Genomic DNA, 21,988 nt, shown 5'->3' on the forward strand with positions numbered 1-21,988 from the left:
TCTCTTGTGCCACAGTGGACTATCAGCTGTCACCTCTGCTTCTTCTTGTCCTCTCAGACCCAATTCATTACTTCCATTGTTTGAGATGCAACTGAGATAGTGCAACATCACACTCACTAGTGCAGGAATTTTTATTTTAAGGCCTAACCTTTCACCACCACCCCCAGCATCTGACATACAATGATAGAAGGCTCTTAAGGCAGAGAATATCTGTCAATGTATGCCCCACTATTTACAAGGTTGACATGCATACCCATCAGTGTCATCACTGGGCTATTATCTTATGCATAAGAAGATCCTTCTCTCCTGGGGTAGGGTTAGCTAGTAAAACCACCACTACCTTTCCTATCTTCCCAGGTGACTCCTCAGATATTGGGCTTACTAGTGAAACCCAGGTGACTTTGCTAGCAGCAAAGTCACTGCAACTAAAACACAACTGATTGACATCAGCATCCATCCATCTATCCTCAACCCCTTTTCCCATTCTGCAAATAGGATTGGGGTGTCACCTCAACAATGGCAATCATCTCAAGCCAAGGTTTACACCGCTGGGTGACTAGCTGTACCATGGTAGTTCATCCATACCACTCACTCTTGCACACACACACCTACAGCCAATTTAGAGTGTCCAATCCACCTACTGGAAAATGGGAGGAAACCAGAGCACTTGGAGGAAACCCACACAACCACAGGGAGGACATGCAGACTGCGCACAGAAGGCACCCCAACTGAGAATCAAGCAGGAGAACCTCTTTCTGCGAAGCGACAATGCTAACTGCTGCACCACCACTGCCGCAAAATGAGGAAATAGTTGCATTATATAAGCTCTGAGCTTAGGAAATAATAAGCAAATCTAGTCATTGTTACTGTGTTGTACTATATTTGTCCATGGCCCTGGTTTACTCTTACCCTACTAAATTTCACCATCTTTTATAGTACATCCTCCTTTGTAGGTAGCAGACAATATACGACTATTTCTGAAAGCATTACTGTACTCAGCATATGGAATGCATCTTCAGTGTAACTGTAAAAATATAGACCTGTAACCATGCTACTCATAACCAAACTTGTATGTTACAGGTTACCGTTCCTGACTGGTCATGGTTGAAAAGCTGCCTTTAGACAGTCCATCATACCTGGTAAGCTAACAGAAACATTATTTAAAAAAAAAAAATCAGTTTTACTGTCTGCAATCTTCCTCAATTACCAAGCTTGATACATCTCTCAGCTCTGATTAAGCAACAATCTATGTTGGTTGTGTAGGCAGTGCAGCATTTATCCACTTGTGAGTTAGTTGAACTACAAAGGCTGCCCCCTGGTCTAATTAATGCACATGCCAGTCAATGCTGCACAATCCACATGTCCAGCAATGATCGTATACCAAGGTGTAGCTGGAACAATGTTTGTAATACTTAAAGGGATTTTTCAAGCTAATACTTAACAGAAAAATCCCTTTATTTAACAGAAGCAGTTTGTATGTTTTATTTACTAGTGTTATAACAATTATTTATAATAACTGGTAGCTTTTGTTTTGTGAAAGATCTCATTTTTAAGTTGTGTGATTTGTTTATAAAATGTACATCAGTTCTGCATTCACTGAATCTACTTTTACATGTAAAGAATTGATAATAGTTTTTCAAATATCTGTAATGGAAAGATTTTTTTAATCTAATTTACTTTCTCTTGAAGTCTAATACCAGTGTATCTTCTGGATGTAACTGTGACCTTCATCAATTTTTTTTTTTTTTTTTTACAATTACAAACAGTCACTGGATAAGTGCTTTGAAGCAAACATCCAACAGGAAAATGGTTCTTTTTGTTAACCTGCCTAAACAAATAAAATGAAACAGAGATACAGAAGAGAAAACTACTTTTCAGGGGTAATAAAGTAACACTGTGCTGGTAAGTGATTTGGTTAAGACTGACACTATGTAAATGGAGTCTGAGGGGAATCATTCACAGGACTACAGCAGAAAGCTTGTAGCAGTTGTTAGCCTTAATCTTCTATACTAAAATGGCAGGCATTTCTATCAAGATCCATAGATTCATATGTATTCCAAGGACACAGTCTCATGACCATTCTCACCTCGTCAATACCCTCTCTTAGGCAGTACCTCCTTTCTCCAAGAGGTTCACACCTGTCAGTTCTGGAGTAAATTTGTGCATACACATGCATTCATCAAGTTTATTTTTAAAAGAAGACAATGAATTGCACTGTTTAAGTTTACTGTACAGTGTTAGGAAGCAGTGAGTTATACTACTAACCCTCATGCAGTTTATTCCCTCCATCATACTTTACTTATCCATTGGTGAAGATTCAAGTCCATGGTTCTAGCTGGGGGAGATATTGGACTTACAGAGAAACAGCAGCAAGACAATTGAGTCTCTAATGGCACAGTAAGTGATGTACCGATCTCCCCTCTTACGTTTGTAAGACCCTGAATAAAGGGATAGAGTTTCCAGCCTCTCTTGGTAGCTTGTGATCTTTTTGGTCGTTAAACTTTGTACTCCAATTGTTTGATATATTTAGGAAGACACATCCCAGAGGGTGTTGTGCTTGATAATTGGCCTGATCAATGCAGAGTATAAAGGAGTAATTATCTCTTTAGAATTTGACGATATTCCTTTGGCAATTAGCTGGGATAAAGAAAATGATTTCCTGACAGTCGTGTTATATAAAATAGTTAAAAAAGTACCAAGGTCCCTAACTACTTTTAATTATGTAGAGGTGTGTTGCCTAGACAGTGTGACAAGAAGAAGGAATGTCTATCAAAGGTGATGATATTACACTTTTTAGAATTTAGCTGGAGCCCATTTTACTACATACATTTACTTTCTTGTAGTTAACTAACAATACCTGTTCCTGGACTACAGAAACAAAACCTTCAAAATATTTTTGGCATGTCCAAATGTTATTGCAAGAAGTACAGTATATGCTGTGGTACCTCAAAGAAGAAATAATACAAGCTGACAATTTAGGGGTAATCTCATGTTCACAGGTTGTCTTATAAACGCTACCATTTTCAAAAGGGACCACAACAGTGCAGTCTGATTATATAGTGCAGTTTGTGGTAGAAAAGTTAGAAAAGCCAAAAACGTTTCTAAAAGTTCCAGATTTTTAATATTTATTATTTCTTGTTTATCAAGCAATAAAGTACCACCACTTTGACGCATCAACTTATACATCATGGAAAAACAACATGAAACATTCAGGCATAATTTGTAAAGAATGAGAAAAAAACATTTACATTTGAAACTATCATTTGCAAAGATATATGCTGCTTCAACATTACAGCTATTTTTTAAACTGCCAGTTGTGCTTTCATTTAGAAAGCATTACAATGCATTTTCAAAATCAGCCACATCACTGGGCCCATCTTCAAATCATAAAAACAAACAGCTGTATACCATATTTCATTCTTAGCTACCTCTAAATTATCTATGTTCAGTTATTGTGGAAATCATCTACTCTGCCTACTTGGTCATACTGTTGAATTTTGTTTACAAAATTTCCATATTCTGTAATCTAGGCAGTGTGTTTAAGGAGAAAATAAAAGAATTCTATAAGATGGCTTCTACAGAGTTTGAATTTCAAGCCCATGAACCGGGGATCAACATTTTTCACAGCATACCCTTTCATACTTCTCCCTACCATTTGAAAATTCAGCCAAAGAAACCCTTCACAATCCACACATGAAACCACTGGTATCAAAACCAGTAAGTACTGAACTTCTAAACACACAACCTTCCAAACATGTAAAGCTGGTGCTTTGGCTTTTGAGAAACTAGATTAAATTTGTTGAGGGAACGCTTTCTGCTAATAATTCAGCTCTGATACAGTTTGCAGTGAAAGATATGGACCCTTCTAACAAGGATGGCTACCATTTCACCAAAACTTTCAAGGTTCTAGTATGCACAGTTTTATTATGTTTTGTTGACCAAGTTAGTCCCAATGGCCTCTTTTCAGAGGAGACCCAGTGGGTGCTGTGGGATCCTTTACATCCAGCTGAGCCATCATCAGCACCAGCAGAAGGGACCTTGGTTTAACATCTCATCTAATGGACATTTATGAAACATTTTTAATCCCTTCCCATTATAGTTTCAGGGAACATGGATTTTGGAAAAAACACTTACTTCCCCAGACATAAACCATGGTAAATATAAACTAATATTTTCACTATCAGAGGCATGGGTACAGAGGGAGAGCATTCTCCACATTTTATGAGTTTTATGATGGCATAGACAGAATAGTGGTAGATTTAACTGAAACATCTTTTTTCTCTACAATATAATTAGAGAGCTTATACTTGTGAAGCTGCCGAAACTTCACTTTGTAAATAACATTTTCATTTTTTTTCTGTAGTGTGCACTAGACTGTCACAAAAGTGAAGGAGTTGCACTGCAAAGATGTGGCTTTCACAGAAGCATAAAGAGCAGTCCAGCAAATGTTACATGTGGACATATACACTTAAAAATGCAAAGACAGTCCTGTCATGTCAAATCAACCATTGTGTAAACATCTACAACTGCATCAACCACTCAAAAAAGGACTTCTCTGTAAACATTTTTGAAAGACTCCATGTTTATCAAGTAGCAAGTGAGACAATCAAATGAACCTACAGTAAAACAAGACAGGCTGAAAGAAATTTCACTTCACCAATGTTTTTTTAGGGGACAAAGCTCCCCACTTATCAGTTCGTCCAGCATCCCTAATATAATCCTATCTCCTTACTGGTCCAGCACCTCTGCTACTAATATAATCAACTTCAAGGTCACTGCACTTTTGAGAGGAGAGAGAGAGAGAGAGAGAGAGAGAGAGAGAGAGAGAGAGAGAGAGAGAGAGACAGAGAGAGAGAGAGAGAGAGAGAGAGACAGACAGACAGACAGAGAGAGAGAGAGAGAGAGAGAGAGAGAGAGCCCTTAGCAATGCCTCCATTTGAGAAAATGCTTGCATTCCACTACAAAATCATGAGTCACAATGCACTGATTTACTGAAACTGACTGGCACCATTTACCAAAACATACTAATTCTAAGTTAGCCGGTCACTTCCTCAAAATTTCAAAGCATTTCCATTAACTATAGCAATGTATTTTTTCTTGTTCACACAGGTTCATTTAAAGATTATTCTTCTAGAATACATGAACATAATTATTCATTTATTTAGTTTACATTTGTTTACCAGGATAGTCTGACTGGGTATAAGACCATTTTCAGTGGAGGCCTGGGGAGAAAAGTTCCACATAAAAGTACAGACAAGTAATAAGGACATATTTAACAAAATATATCTCAGAGCTACAATGTAAACAGTGTTAAACTGGTGAGATACTCAATACAGATTACAGTTTGAAATCCTTACTTGACAAAATTATGTATAAATTCTAAGAAGTGAGCTGGGTAATATAAAGTATTAGCTTAAACAAAAACATAATAAGTTGTAATATATAACATATGTGTTGGACAATCAAGACAGCATTGAAAATAGCCTACAGTACTGCCCTCTTCCCCTTAACTACCCATCACGGGTAATTTATCCCCTCAAAAGATATGAGGCATTACCACAATGATTTCCATGGTGTAACAATTCATAATGTTTTGGATCTTCCCCAAAAAGTGCTCAGTCATGCCCCTTCCTCTTCTCTCATCCTCCTCCGGTACCTTCAATTTGCCTCGCTATGCAGTTTATCCATGTAATTATCTTCTCTCTCCCATGAGTACACTTAAAGGGCTGTAAACCTTTATTATTGTGGTAACCCTCTACTTTACATATCCTTCTCTAAATATGTTCTTCAGAGGTGAATGCAATATGTTGGATGAGGCCTGTAAAATGGAATCAGAGTCATTGATTCCACACATCTGACAATGCACCTCAGAATTATGCTATCTTTTCCACTTTCACAGTACGTGGCATGGACCAGGGGAATTCTAATGTACATCTTTGTCTTCTTCTGTATGCCATGGAAGTGCTGTTTAAAATACACCAGATTTCTGCAATCTGTAGGTGCCTGAAAGTAGATATATGATCACCATGCATCTGGTAGGTTGTTGTTGTTGCTGTGCTCCCCTGGTTCACTGACCCATAGACAAGGCACTAGAAAATAACAGAATTCTGGACATAACTAACAAGCTTAGAGCTTAAGGGCTAACTGAGGAATGGAAGATGAAACAGACAGCCAGTTCACTTTTCCAAGAGAGAAGGTGTGCAGCTTACAAGGGTCTAGTTCCAACTAATTTCAGAGCATCAGTAGGCTGGCTGTGCAGAACTAAAATGCTTAGGCAGTAGTAGAGAGGGCATCTAAGCAAAAGCATGAACTGCATAGTTAAAATCCTCATTCTTCCTGCAGAAACTGAAAAGGTACAACTGTAAGCTCCTGATCTCCCTTCTAGTGCCTAGTATTTTTTGTAATCCACACAACTACCTTCTTTCACAAGAAAAGTGTGCCACAGTTGTATATTATCGCCCCAGGAGGGAAGACACACCTTCAAAGGGTGACATGGGATGCTAGGGGAGAGAGACATATTTGGGGGATGGAGCAGATGAATGGAAGATGTCAGAGGCCAGAGTGTATATAAACAAAAAATGTTTCTTGATGGACTACACATTGACAGTAATGCTATTATATGCAAAAATACTGGTCTTAACATTGCCTTTGATTACAAAACTACAACCCAAAACACATCTTCAAAAGACACAAACACACACACAAAACAATAAACTTCTAGACTGACTGATATCCATTTATGCCAATCATTGTGTTCATATGCGAACAGTATTAACTGGCTTGAAATGTACCCCAGTCAAAGGTAATAAGTCCACATTCTCCTATCTAAAGCATTTGTAAGCAACAGCAGTCAAGACATGACAGTTTACCCTCACAGAAGGATCCTAAAAAATCTAATAGATGTCACATCATAAGAGACATCTCATTTAATGATGTGAGGGCAATAATGGCAAGATACTACATATCTATTACTTTGACCTTGATAGAAGGGATTTTTTTTTTTCTTAAGTGATGCATTAACAGAATTAACAACTACCTCAATGCCCATGGGTGCAGTAAGCAAGGAAGCAGAAATTAGCAGTGGAATACTCGCATGAGCAAACCTAATGTTATGACTGAAGCAGTTGACCAGAAGTGGCCTACCTAGGCTTCAGCAAAGTATATGGTAATCCCACATAATGTAACCACAAGGGCCAGAGTAAACTAGTCAACATAATGCAGAGGGTACACAATAAGCTGTAAATAATGACAAATGATGCTAAGGGTTTAAACTAAAGGGTACAGGTCATATTAAAAGATTGTACAATGACATTACGTGGTGGAGCTAAGCAAGGAGTATACATGTACATAAAGTATAATGCTCTGCACAGAGTAAAAGTACAAGATGAGAAGGGAAGGGCGACACACAATTTGGAAGGTATGGAATAATGGTCATATGCACAACATATATTCAATGCAAATCAGCGGTACATCTGAAAGAACAAAACCAGAAGTACATAACAGTGGGAAAAGTTTCTAACATTAAGAAGCAAAAAAGACCGGAGGGGCTTTTGTCACACTACCTAAAAGAAGACAAAACATGAAATAGCAGTAAACAAAGAGGATACTTATTAATTTAATTAATTAATACTTCCAGTCAAACTATCCTTCATAGCCAATACACTGTTTAGGAAAGATACATCCTTGGAGAACTTTTTTTGTAAAATGTACACATATCAGTTATGAAGAGCTTAAGATGGAACAGCTTTTCTTGGAGGAACAAAAAAAAAGCATGCTTAAAGATACCAGATACAGTAATGTAATGAATCACTGTTACAACAAGGTTAATAAACTGTGTAATAAAAGGCACCACCAGCTAGCTGAAGTATTCAGTTTTGAGATCCATCTTCCTCAAAGAGAGACAGATTAAAATAATTTACAGAATAATTAGCAAAAGAAAACAATATACCTTATAATTAAATGTCCTGGTATGCAAAACCTGAGACATGCATTTGAATCCCATCAGCATTTGCATACTGTGTGACACTGCCAATCCCTTAACTTCTTTATGTGAGAGGAGTAGCCCTCATAAAAGGGAGTTCTTATTGACACTACCAAAATGAAAGAAAAAAAATGTACAGGAAAGTCATAATAAAACAGACTAAGCTACACACATCTACTTTAGAAAAAATTAAAACTTTCAGGTGATTACATTTTGTCATAAGAGATTAACAACTCGGCATCATGGGGCACTACTTTCCCCTCACAAATTAATATTAATAATAAAAATAATAATAACTAGATGCAGCAGATAAAAAACACTGCAAGGGAAGCCATAATGAATTTTTCCAAGACATCTGGGAATGCAGTTTACACGTTTAGCAGGACTGACAGTGTATCCAAAAGACAGTAACACAAGTAGGCAACCCAATAAGCCAAGTATCACACTTCTAAATCTTCTTCCTTTTGTTTCTGTAGCTTTTTGTACCCTTAATGGTGTGGTTACTAAACTACATTACCACCCTGTATATTCTTTCCTCTACGTTTGGCACCACTGGGGCGTTTACTCTGGGATGTACCAATTCTCACGAAAAAATACTGCTCGAATATTTTCCTGACAAACACAATTAAACCTAAAACGATAGCCGATTTAAATGTTTTTTATCTACTATTAATTTAAACGTGTCTATCAGCTTGTTTTACAACTAAATGATTAAGGAAAATATGAACTATGTTGATTGGGGTGGTGTAAGCCTACAGACTGCTGATTCAATGTGCTTGTTCAGTTGGCCGCTGTTGCCCTCTTTCAGCTTGTCGATACTAGTCACAGTATTTTTTTTTTTAAGAGATTCTAGTCAGACTACTGTCTGCTTCCGTCCTCTTCTGTTCTGTGGTATACAACCACATTCCCAAATGTTTGATGCGATTTCAGCACTCAAATTTCCAATTCTAAACCCCCGTGCTACGCCCTCTACACCTCCCAGGTGTAAGCTTCAGTGTTGACACACTGCTCGTATGCCTCTTTGGGCGGTACCTGTGCTACGTACTCAACAACTCACAGGTGTAATAAGCTCCTGCGCTGTCATACTGCTCGTGAACCTCCTAACCGGTCGTGTCCCGATTAGGAAATGTAATGAGAAAACAACATAGAAACATTCCGTCTCTCTGAGTGTTAAGAACCACCTTCCACGCTAAAGCAACAACAAATACTTGGAAAAAAGTTGTTTATACAAAGTAATATTGTAAGAATGAATATCCTCACACTTAATTTAGGGTTCCTAAACAGCTACAGGTATGGTGCGCCACCGAGTTTTCCCCATTTTTTCTTTTCGCTTGTTAGTGCCTTGTATCCCTTTTCTATGTAATGTGCTAAGGGAATTGGGATCCTTGATGTAATCTAATTTCCAAGTAGCCATATTCTACCGTTTCCAAATAAGCGCATCGTTTACTCGGTGCCTTGACTCCACACCTTACATCACTTTTGCCAAACACAAACATTACAGTTTACAAATCCTTTCCAAATTGAGTTAACTCGCGGCAATATAAAGAAGATAGCACACGTGTGTGTGTTGAGTTAATGCTGAAGAACGACTCAACCTATCACTACAAGAAGAAAAAATTATGCAAGGACAGCTCTAACAACAAAATATATACAGGAAACAACAACTAACCAGACCCGTTTGCTTCTCAATCACAAACCTTTAATTCTCCTTGCTGTTCTGTCACAGAACTTCTGTGCTGGAATATAATTAGCTCTATCAACCACACAATTACATCCACTTTAACCAACGAAACAAGAAATTCAAAGCGTTATCAAAATTGTTCCCTTGTTGCCTCTTTTCTTTAGCTTACCCCGGGAGAATATAGTTGTAGGGCGTGTAACTGTACTAACGGAGGAGGAGCAAAATAAAGTGAGGTCCCCGATCTACCTGTTCTACTGGAAACTACTCAGATTTCGTTTTTATCTACTCGCTTTCCAGGTGCAGTGCTTACATTAAGAAAGTGTCAGTTTAAAAAGTGAAGGAGTAGGGGTTATTTATGTGCACTAGGCTAGCTAGTTTTTAATGTTGAGAATTTCTTCGTTGCCACCAGTGTCTAGTGTTTTCCATTCGGCTACCTGGAATTTGAACGGAGAATGCAATGCCAGGGGCATACCTCTAAAATTTCCAGATTTTCGCACAATGTCCATATTTTTGCCTCATATTTTCAGTCTATTCCTCATGATGTTTTTTTGGAAAATTGGTTTTGTATTAAAACATTACCCCCATACCTCTCAACCTTCCATCTCCAAAATGAGGAACACTTGCCTTCATAACATTGAACAAATGGGCAAAATGTGGAACACATACTAATGGCTTACCAACACCTGAATTTAGGGAGGTCATAGGATGGTTAAAATATGTTGGCTTTACTTAAAGGATGTTTTAATGCATTCATATGATTCGTTTCTATTTATCATGGATATGAGTTAAAAAACTTCCTAACGCCGAATGTGTGATAGACCCTTTCAATGTGGAACTTCGAGGCACATTAACTTTTTAAGACGCCAAATGAGATATGTTCCTCGTAATTAGGTATACTTGAGCGGTATGATTACCCCACCAGATGCGCAGTAGCAAGGACCGTCTAAACCTCGCCCAGCACTTTGCTCATGACGTTTATTATGAAAACTGCTTTGAATAAACATGGGAAAACCGTCCTTAGAAAGTTGAATATGCTAAACATCATCATCTTCTTTCGGCTGTTCCCATTAGGGGTCGCCACAGTGGATCATCTGTTTCCAATTCTTCCTATTCCCTGCATCTTGCTCTGTCACACCAACCACCTGCATGTCCTCTCTCACCACATCCATAAACCTTATCATTGGCCTTCCTCTTTTCCTTTTACCTGGTAGCTTCATCCTTAGCATCTTTTTCCCAATATACTCAGCATCCCTCCTCAGCACATGTCCAAACCAATGTAATTTTGCCTCTCTGGAGTTGTCTCCAAACCTTCCAACCTGGGCTAACCCTCTAATATACTTATTCCTAATCCTGTCCATCCTCATCACACCCAGTGCAAATCTTAACATCTTTAACTCTGCCACATCCAGCTCTAACTCCTGCCTTTTTGTCAATGCCACTGTCTCCAACCCATATAACATAGCTGGTCTCACTACCCTCTTGTAGACCTTTCCTTTTACTCTTACTGGTACTCGTCTGTCACAAATCACTCCTGACACTCTTCTCCACCCTGCCTGTACTCTCTTCTTCGCCTCTCTTCCACACTCACCATTACTCTGAACTGCTGATCCCAAGTATTTAAACTCATCCACCTTCGCCACCTCTACTCCTTGCACCCTCACCATTCCTCTATCCTCCCTCTCATTCACACACATATATTCTGTCTTAGTTCTGCTGACCTTCATTCCTCTTCTCTCTAGAGCATATCTCCATCTCTCCGGGGTCTCCTCTGCCTGTTCCCTACTCTCACTACAGATCAAAATGTCATCTAAACATTGTAATTATTTCAGTACAAAGCCCTTTCTCCCTTATTTGCCGATACTAGGAGCTCCAATTTGCAGTGATCAAAAGTTTCAATAAATTACATCTTAAGATTAAATAATTTGGCAGAAGTGTACTTACAAATGCTGCACTGATCCAAACAGATTTACCTATTCAAAGGAAGATAGAATATGCTGCATTTATACAAAACTATTACGTTGAGAATTAAAATTCTTTAAAGGGGAGGGGTGCGAACACATAATATGCTACATGTATAAAAACTATTACACAGACTTAAAATTCGTAACCTGTAAAGGTGCTGGGTGCGGGTGCAAACCTTTCTGGGAGGTCTTTTTTATTGCATTTATTGTATGTATTTACTGTCCCACTGCCTCAGAATATTGCTTGTTGCTTTATCTCCAGAAAAAATGCTTGCCCCCCCTGCAAAATCAATTACTGCACAGCATTATAACAAAGAAAGGTGAGAGGGTGCACAGGTTATGGGCATGAACTGTAAAACGGGGACTTGTGGATACTGCGTCCATACTGCCCTTCTGACCCATGTCTTACCCTACAATGTGACAAAGCAAGTCAGACACCCAGAACATGCGGTGCTTTCGACGGTACACCTATAAATGTAGAAAATGAGGATAACTTTATTTAATCTCTGTTACATATCGTCTACTAAAAGCTATAGTAACTCTAATTAAAGATAACATAAAAAGCATGAAGCCTGTGTTTAAAAACGGCCAGAGAATGAATATTGACCATCTCATTGTATAATCTGCATGGCTTTTCACTCAGCCCTGTCAATCATGCAGTACACGCTCATTCCTGCATGAAAATCGCAGTGGGGTAATGTTCTAATACAAAGACAGTAAATTTTTGTCAGATCATCACGTACTGAAGATTTCAGATAGTTAAAAAAATGCATGATAACGCCAAACTAATTATTATGGGAACTTTCTTACTTTGTAAGGGCAATATTTAAAATGTCTCTGATTTTGGACCTTTGTTACCCAATTATTTTAATCTCTGTCCAGATTTCTTCCACTTAGAGGGTAAGTGTTATGGTCTTAAGCAGTACTTAGGATCATAGGAAGTTACTAGGCTAATGGCTTTAGGGCCTTTACAAGCCTAGCCACATTACCATTGTTTCCACAATCAGCACCTATTGCCCCTGTCCAAGAGAGACACAGGTGGAACCCCTGGGGTGAGTTTACGGTTACCCATCCAATTGTCCAGATTACATTTGAAGAGGGTCAATGAGGTGCTTTGTTTGATGTGAAGTGGGAGTCTGCTCCAAAGGTGTGGTAACCTCTGGGAGGCAAATCTGTCCCTCCAGCAGGTTCTATTAATGTCACTTACCAGGTGATAGTCTTTAGAATGAATAACCTGTGTGCCATTTGACTTATGGGTATGCAGCATTTCCAGTAAAGCAGGGTCAGAGATTGCCATATATGCAAGGAAGAGATCACCTCTGAGTAGCCTGTATAAAACAGAATAAAGTGACAGTGATTTCAACCAATCCACATTGGAAAGATACTGAAGACCTTGAATTTTCCTTGTGAGGAACCTTTGTGGTCTCAGGTGCTTGGAGATATACATACCAAAAGGGATGTTGTACTCAATTATTGGCTTGATGAGGGAAGAGTAAAGGGAGGTTATAACTTCTTTTTTTCCTGGCGGCAATGCCCTTACTTATGAGATGAGCAGTATAGGATGCCCTTCTTACCACTGTGGAGACATGATGTTCAAAGGTAAGGTTGCTGTCAACCTGTGTGCCCAGGTCTCTCACCACTGAGTACATACTTAGGGTGTTGCTATTGATGTGGTATTTAGCAGGAACATTGTCCTTACCAAAAATGATGATAATACTATTTTTGCATTGAGTTTAAGGCTGTGACTTTGGCACCAGTCATTTGTTTGTGTAAGACCTTGTTGTAGGCTGTTGACATAGTTTGGAGATTCTATGACCATTCCCAATTTGCAGTCATCAGCAAACTCTGTCAGCCACAGACCTTTAGTTTTTGCTTGTACTTTGGAGAAATAGATTCTGAACAATAGAGTTCACAGGAATGATCCCTGTGGAACACCACTGGTTACAGGTCTGGTGTTGGAGGTGGATTCCCCTATTATTGACTACATGGGTTCTGTCTGTGAGCCAGTTCTCAACCCACCTAATGATGTAAAGGTTGATGCCTAGCTGGGTGAGTTTGTCAATCATGCCTGAGTGGGGTATAGTGTCAAAAGCCTTGGCTAAATCTAGGTAGGCTGTATGCACAGATTTCTTCTTATTCAGGGGCCTTGGTGACTGTCTCAAAGAAGTCCACCAGGTTTAACAGGCAAGATTTTCCTTTGACAAATCCAAACTGATTAGGATCAAGTGTTTGGAGATTACCTATATCTTTGTTGATAAGGTTCATGATGATTCGCTCCATGGCCTTGCAGATAAGGCTAGTCAGGCTAATAGGTATATAATTCCCAGGGTCAGTGGAAGCCCCACCTTTGTGCAAGGAGATAATGGTGGCCATTTTCCATTCAGCTGGGGTGAAGCCAGTGTTTAGACTATAATTGAAAAGAGTACTCAATGGTATTGCTAATTCGTGTTGGAGCCCATGAAGGATGCAGCCAGGGATGTTATCTGGTCCCATAGATGCTGTGTTTTTGGCCTTGGATAGGGCATTTATGACCTGCTCTTCAGCGGTACAAGGTAGGGGTGAAATGGTAGAGATGTCATGGGGTATGTGTGGTGGGGCAGAAGAGTGAAGTTTTCACAGAACCTATTGGCTAACAGGTTAGCTATGTCCACAAGCTCAGTATATGTAGTATCATTAACTACCAGATTGGCACAAATCTGGGCCTTTCCTTTTAGGTTACAGATGTCGCTAAAGAATGCCTCATGATTGTCCTTAGTTGAGGAAGCTAACTTGGATTCGTAATTTGCTTTGGAGGACTTCACAGCATGTCTTATTTGCTTGTTTAAGCTGAGGATGGAGTGTTTTCAGTTTAAGGCCTGCTTCCTCTTACTCTTAGACAGCAATTTCTTCCTCTTATTGTAAAGCCTGTTAATGGCATTTGTCCACCAGGCAGGTTTGCTCTTCCTTGAAGAGCTTGTTTTTGTCCTATCCAGTATGGCTGAGTAAATGTAGTTATACTGGTGTTTGTATAAAGCACCGGTGTAGAACTAGGCATAGTTGCCATTTCCATCTGAGGTGAAGGTGCAGTGAAGCTATTTATATCATCCCATAAGAGATAATAATCTGCTTTGGAGAAGTTTTTTTATTCTAGTTGCTGCTATGGGGTGGGGGTGGGGGTGCTACAGCAGTCCCTCATATTAGTAAGCACCAGATCCAGGATGTTGGTGCCCCTTGTGGGGGTGTCAACCAGCTGGTCCAGGGCACTGGATTTAACAAAATCAAGGAACCTTTGAGCAAGTGAGTTTGAACATGAGTAATTTATCCAGTCAATGGAATGGTACAACAGGGGACAGACCTCTAAATATCCTTGGTTTGGGTCAAACACTTGCTGTGTCCCACCTAATCCTGGTGATTTGGGGAAAAATGTGGAGGGTTATGCTTTAAATTTTTATTTTACTCAGAAACTGGATATTAACTCACATATTTGTATTTTATCTTCCCAAGTTACATGGCGCTTTTTTTTTTTTTAAGAAAGCCCCAGATTATTTCTGCATTGTTCCTAATTCTGGAAGGCTGAGAGATATACCATGAAGATTTTAGTCATACTGTCAAATGTTCAGATTCTTTCCTCATATTTTTGTTCTGCCCTGCCTAAAATGTGTCTAGCAAATAATTGAAGATTGCAATCACTAAATAAAGACAGACATTTGAGTTTAAGGCTTCATATCCTTCAAAAAATGCATGTTGATAAAAAAAATCTGTTATTGTTACATATTTGTAAAATGATGAATATGGTTAATTCTCAACAAAAGATTTTTGATAAAGAAAAGCTGAACAGTTTGAAGTGTACTCCTTTGTATATATATATGTGCATGGGTCTGTCTTTTATCCAGCTGTCCCAGATTTTGTAGCATGTCTCTGATTTTGACTCATATTTTTATGCTGGCCCTCCTATTTTTTTCAGGCAAATTACTGAGAATTATAGCCAGTCAATAACGACAGCTATTAGTTTCATACAATGAAAACAGAGAAAGCAACTTTATATTACTAAACATAATAGTGTCACCCTGATGTTTTTGTCGCTTACATGATGTGCAGCAATAAAGTACATACTGTATATAGTAGCATATGTTTGGGTACTCAATACACGTTAGTGCTGAGCATTAAATATTACCTACTCAAATCACATCTCTCAGCCTCTTAGTGCAAGAAAATTGGACAAAGCCAAAAATAATGGGGGTCCAAAATCAGGGACACAGTTTAAAGACTACAAATTTAAAACACAAACACATTTTGCTTTATTAAATTATAAATACATACATATTTATATATCTATATATCTATATCTATCTATATATATATATATATGTATATATATATATATATATATATATATATATATATATATATATATATATCTATATATCTATATATATATATATATATATATATATAGATATACAACAAACACACACACACACACACGCACACCTTTCAATTCCGCAACTGCACCTTCCATACCAGAGTAGCCACCTATATTGGCAAAATCTCCAAAAAGGCAATATCCTTCCTTCTCTCTACTAACCATGACTTGGGCCATTTGGCAGCAAACCAAGAGCCACAAAGGTAACTCCCATACCAGTAGCTACAGCCGCATATGTAAACAGCTGTACTTCCAACAATGAAACCCAAGGTCATTGCCAAAAGGATACCCCATTGTAATGGGCTAAAAAAGTGTACCACAGACAAAGGTCATCCTTTCTGCATGTTATCTTCACCTTGTAATGCTCGGTTTTACTATCTTTTAATAAAATGGATAAGGCTCTCAGAAAGGTTCTGTCTGGGGAGATGTCCCTGCAGTCAAAGTTTAACAACCCATGTAACTGCATTATCTCCCATATGGAAGCTTTTGTGGTACCAAGAAACTGCCTGGTTGTGCATTTTAAATAGCCCAGTCTGACTCCTGGAAGCTTCAAAGATGTTGAAGTAACATCCACCGATAAGCCCCCCAAAAATGTTAACTCCTGCGTAGGCCCTTCTGACTTGTCCTCTGCCAAGGGAACACCTAAAGTAACACAAATATCCGTGAAAATTGTGAACCCCTCTATGGCCCAATCCTTGCCCTCTCCAATTATCAGGAAATATTGTAAGTAATGGATTGCTGATTGCTGAGGAGTGCCCTTCACTGCCAATACCAATGTATGGCTTTGCTGAAAGTTTTGAATGGGGCACAAGCTACTGAGCATCCTGTGGGCATGGCCTTGTCAAAATAAAATTTCCAGTTCAGCTGAAAGCCTAACAGGGGCCAGTCTTCCTGATTGATTGGGATTAAATGAAAAGCAGGCTGACTATCCAGCTTGCAAAGCCATGAATCTGAATATGGAAGGATAGCTTCAGCCACTTGATCTAAGAAAGAGTAATGCACTTTAGACTGAGTTTTATCAATGAAGTCATTAACAGATGCACCTTTAGGATGAGAAAGGTAATGGATCAACCTAAATTCACCCTCCATCTTTTTGGGGACTAAGCGTATGGGTGAGAGTTTAAAGTGAGCCAGGGGGTGCAGAAAATGACCCAAAACCCTATCTGCATGTATTTCCTCTTCATTTAAACAAAAGACAATATGTTCATGACCTTTAATTGATAAAAGATTCTTAATGGGTCTGGAACCTAGACTAACTAAAGAACCAATCCAAGAACCGTGAGTAAAACCCTCAATAAGAAACTGCATGGCTTTAATGTTAGGGTAATCTGACAGCAATTGAATCAGATTATCTAATCTGACTGGGGAGTGAGAATGATTTCCTATGGCATGACCCCTTGGCCCGTTGGCTCTAGAGCCTCAAAAAAGCTGGCTAGCCTCCCCTGCTAATGCCAGACTGAACTAAATTCCTGAGACTTGGAAAAACTGTCATGGCATGCAAGTCCTGATTTAAACCAGCATCAATCTGATGGATGCCCTTTCCCAAAGGTTGAGCACAGATGTGGAAACTTGCATGCTGGCCAAAAACACCTCCTGCTGTTAAATGCCCAACAATATTTAGCCTCACCTGAACTAGTAGCAGCAACACCATTTTCCCCTGTATTTGGTTTGTCGAACATTGTACTTATCAAAATGTCAGGATGACGTTGCTTCCATTTGATAGATTTGTCTACAACTTTCAACTTCCAGAATCTTTGATCATAAGAGCACCAAGCTGTACCATCTCTAACGTGATGTGCTTCCCTGATTGACAGAAAATAAGCAAGGAGTGGTAAAGCTTGACTGGCCTTAGTTTCCACTATAATGGTCATGAAAATAATGTAACCTAAGGCCCACGTATCCCAATTTCTTGACAATGCCTTGTTTGAAGCTATTTAACTAGTTGCTGCTAAGGCTGCTATTAACTCCTTTGCCCTGGGATTATCTGACTCCATAATGTGATGTAAACCATCTGCATTCACCAAATCAAAAATATCTATGAAATCATCTCTACAAATCTTTTCTTCAATATTAGGTGACACGTGAACACTGATATGTGATCCTGGGATGGAATTACCAGCCAAATTGAAGTTAGCCATTGGGGACAAAAATCAGGTAATGTTAATGTCAGGGTTCTCCAAGACAGGACAGAGTGCAGTAGTCACAAGGGGATCCTTAACAGTGGGATGAACAGGAAGGGGAGCTGCACCACCAAAGTTCCTCTCTAAAGCTAAATCAAATACCCTGGCCCTGCCCTCTTCTGGTAGCAAACTAATACATTCTTCTAGGTATTTTTACTAACAGAGTGCTCTCTATTAACTAAATTCAGAACCCATAGTCATTAGCTTCAGGGGGAGCTGTGCCTTGACCTGAGGAAGTTGAATTCTCTCCCATAGCAGACATGACCTTTCTAGCCCTTCTTGTTTTCTTCGGAGGGTTATATCCTTGAATCTCTTCATCTTCCAAAACTGGCAAAATATGCTTCTTTCCAGACAACAGCTGCTCTGATGTCTCAGCTGCCCCTAACTCATGGAAGAAGCCCTGTACTTCTTGAGTTATTCTGTTCCACCAGTCTCTGAATACCTGCAGGGACAAGAGATCTGCAATACAATTAAATGATTAGTCTAATAAATAATGCACCTTTTAATAATTAAATTATTATTTTTTGTCTCCATATAATCTTGTTTAAACTAATATTGACAATATTATTTCAACTTAACTACTGCCAAGCCCTTAGTGTAACTACCCCATTTAACAATTTAATTATTTACAAAAAAAAACCTACCTGATTACTTAACAGCCAGCCGGTGGCATCAACAGCTTTCAAAGTTTTTGAGTATTGCTGATTCAAGGGTTCTAGAACTAAACTACCTCTCCACAGAAAAGTGGTGTAAAAGCAGAGAATCACTCCACCACACATATTTCAATAATATCCCGACGTACTGATTGTGGCACCTCTTTCATCCCAATATATGTATCCCCAGGCATTGCAAAACATTCGCTGCACTGTACACCCACTGAGTGCAAGAGTTCCCAATCACTGTAAAACAATAGTAATAACAAATGTATAATAGGTCTGATAGAACAGGGTTTGATGGAGCCCTATATGCGAGGCACATATATGATACTGAGAAGAGGGACAATGCTTTGAGATGGTCTGCATAGTTTTTATGATTTAACCCTTGATTTTTTTTTTTAGTGATAAAGTATTGTGGTCATTCCGGTTGTGACAGGTGTTTGGACAGGTGCATACTGAAAGGGGCATTATACTCAATGATCAGCCCAATGAGCGCCAAGTACAGTGAGACTGTTACATACCTGGATCTGGGTTAATTCTCTTTAGATATAAGCTGTGCAATTAAAAAGGACTTCTTTACAACAGTGGATACACGGTGATCAAAGAACAGTTCATTGTCAGCATAGTTTTCCAGGTCCTTAACTATGGGATACATTTTCAGGGATGTGTTGTCAATGTGATAGTTATGATGAGAGTCATGCTTGCTGAAGGATATGATTATACACTCAATGGCAATTAGTTTTAGTCCATAGTTTTAACACTAGCTATTTGTTCAAGACAGGCCCCCTCTGAAGAGCTTGGTATCCTCTGGGGAGTTTGTGATGTTACAGCCACAAGCCCTTTACATTAGCTTTGACCTCCAAAATGTAAATGACAAATGAGGAGTGGCACAAGGACTGAACCCTGGGGTACACTGTTATTACAGGTCTTTTGGAGGAGGTAGAGACACCCACCCTAATTTTTTGGGTTATATTTGTGAGCCAATTTTCTATCCAATGAGTTATGCAGGGATTGAAATTTAGCTGAGAGAATTTTTTATGATACCTGAGTTTGAGATGGGGTGAATGCTTTTTTGAGGTATGCATATACCATATGAGCTCTTTTGCCCTTGTCTATTGCTTTAGTAACATTTTAAAGAAATCAACCACATTAATTAGGCAAGACCTGCTCTTGACAAATCCAAACTGTGCTGGATTGAGAGTCTGTAGGTTACCTATACACTTTTTATTAATTGTGTAATGATCCTTTCCATAGCTTTACATATTAGGCTGGTTAGGCTTAGAGGAAAATAATTACCTTGGTCCATTAAAGCCCAACTTTTGTGCAAGAGAATGACTGTTGCTGCCCTCCATTCATCCAACATGAAGCCTGTTTTATGGCTGATATTGAGGAGTTTCTGTAGGGGAGCAGATAAGTCCTGATTCAGGCTGACCACTAGGCAGTCTGGTATGTTATCTGTCCCCATAGACATAATGTTCTTGGCCTTAGATATTGCCTTGCAAACTTGTTCTTGGGAGATTTGGGAATGTAGGGGTGGGTGTAGCAAATGCCAACCTCTTCATGTTCACTGGAGACCATACAAAGGTACTGCAAAAGTCAATAAAATGAGACATGTTTAGACTGTATTACACAATCCAAGTATATCAGTGCATTCATCCATTCTTCAGTGCAACAAATAAAGCCACGGCATTAAAACCATATAGTTGCTGCTGCAGCAGCTTTTTTTTTTCAACAACTCCCAAATCTACAAAAATCAGAATATTATTACTTAAGACAGATATCTGATTTTGATAAAAATAATGACTAGAGTAAATATATTCCAACTTTGTTTTGACCAAACAGTAGACATAGTAAAGTAGTCCAACTTGCTTCACAAAAATCATTTTAGTCCAACAAAGCCTTAAAAATAGCCAGACAGTAGCAGTTTCATTTACAAACAGCCTTTATGCACAACTCAAATGTCTGACTGTAATAAAATAAAACATAAAATAATGGCCACACTGTATTTCAAACTCCCTTTTGACACACCCAGAATTGTTCACCAGGCCCCAGCTTATTTCTACTTGTCTGCCAGCAATAACACGTGTACATCAGATGTCAGATTGTACTGAAGAAAGTAAATTAAATAAAAGCCATGCCTCACAATGTATTTCAAGCACCTTTTTATATAATACATGCTGTAGCCCTAATCCACAGAGTTTATAAAACCTGAGCAACTAGGAACAAAACTCAACAGCCATATATGATGGTACTGGAAACCCACTGTTACCATCATTACATGGGAATATATTGTTATTAAAGGGATGGATTACCAACAGTGTGTAATGCTACAATAGCTAGGACTGGGTGAACAAATGATTCAGCAGATGTTCAGTAAGGCTAGATTGCCAGGCTGGCAGAAGACAAAAAAATAACCCCTTCTTCTTCCTTTCTCTCATAAAGATTACTGCAACAATGTTAACCGATACCTTGCGGACAAATGCATATCTTCTAAAGTTTATCTTCAGCCTGTTTCAATTATACCTGTGTCATGAATTTACCCACATAACCAATTACAGTTTTCAGTTACTAAAAGTATTTATTTGAGATTAAATGTAAACAAAATGTGGCTTCCATGCTAAGGTGCACCTGTTATGGCTTTGTATTCTAGTTTTTGTCTAATGCTTATTAAATGGTTATTCTCTTCTTATTATGAATAGTTTTATTACTAGTTGTCTGTATTTTGTTAGCACAGATAAGCCAACATGTATTGGTCTTCCTTCTTCTTCTGCTTTATTTTATTATGCCCTGTAAAGTTAGCAAATTCTTGTTTATATTCTGCTAAGTAGTTGTGTATGACAGACAGCAAATTATGTTCTACATATTTGTCAAATTGTCTTGCCTGTTATCATGGGCAAATTTTGTGGTAGCAGAGGAACTGGTTTGTATGTGGTGAGGTAATCATATTTTAATTTATCATTGCTAAGCTATATATTTTACACAGCTACACTAATTTGTATAACTGCTATAATAGTGATTGACCTACATGATAATGTATAAATTCAAAATATTCAGCATAAACATAATGGTTTTGATAATATTTGTATACAGTGAGTGACCATGACTAGGATTTCAACATTCAGTTGCT

At 38.5% G+C, this 21,988-nt stretch overlaps 1 protein-coding gene across 3 annotated transcripts in view; it reads right to left on the reverse strand.

The window, feature by feature from the left end:
- The window catches only part of LOC122811527 (transmembrane gamma-carboxyglutamic acid protein 2-like), a 1,149,160-nt gene extending 1,139,248 nt beyond the window's left edge, over window positions 1-9,912 (reverse strand). Inside the window, exon 1 of one of the 3 annotated variants that reach the window (XM_044083417.1) lies at window positions 9,679-9,912. The gene's annotated coding sequence lies outside the window, so the exon portion shown is untranslated. Of the gene's footprint in view, window positions 1-9,241; window positions 9,573-9,678 lie in introns of those variants that run through there. The other 2 variants (XM_044083418.1, XM_044083419.1) reach the window with 2 other exon arrangements.
- Window positions 9,913-21,988: the final 12,076 nt, after the last annotated feature.

Source organism: Protopterus annectens, chromosome 9.part0 (assembly GCF_019279795.1).
Source record: "Protopterus annectens isolate FY-2018-M chromosome 9.part0, PAN1.0, whole genome shotgun sequence".
NCBI lineage: Eukaryota > Metazoa > Chordata > Ceratodontiformes > Protopteridae > Protopterus > Protopterus annectens.